Source organism: Peromyscus leucopus, chromosome 2, assembly GCF_004664715.2.
Source record: "Peromyscus leucopus breed LL Stock chromosome 2, UCI_PerLeu_2.1, whole genome shotgun sequence".
Taxonomy (NCBI): Eukaryota; Metazoa; Chordata; class Mammalia; order Rodentia; family Cricetidae; genus Peromyscus; species Peromyscus leucopus.
In genome coordinates this window covers 24,376,731-24,377,182 of record NC_051064.1, presented here as the reverse complement: position 1 = coordinate 24,377,182, position 452 = coordinate 24,376,731, and positions in this window count along the sequence as shown.

Below are 452 nucleotides of genomic sequence, written 5' to 3'. Positions count from 1 at the left end.
CTTTTGTCTGTCTGTTATTCCTTCGGTCCTTTCATATCCACAGTCTCTGAGAACAGCCATAGAGCTGTGTCTGGAAATACACTTGCTTGGGAGCCCTAGATGGCCAGACTGGTGGCCCCGTTCACCCTCTACACTTGTAGGTGATGAAGGAACCTACTGAGACTGCTGCATCTCTGGTGAAATCAGAGACCACACACATGTATTCAGTAATGCTTAAAACTGACTTTCAAGTTTCTACTACTTCGGTCTGGTTTGGGAATCTTCCCTCTTAACCACACTATAAAAATACTTTCAATAGCACAGAAAATTTGTAATCATATGGTTGCTATTCAGAGATTAAATAAAAAGGAAGTCATTGCTATTGCTACATAGCTTACCTTGTTGGAAATTTACATTTCCCAGTTTACCTACCTTACTGTCTGGACTTGGTTCTGAAGGTAGGCCCAAAAGAA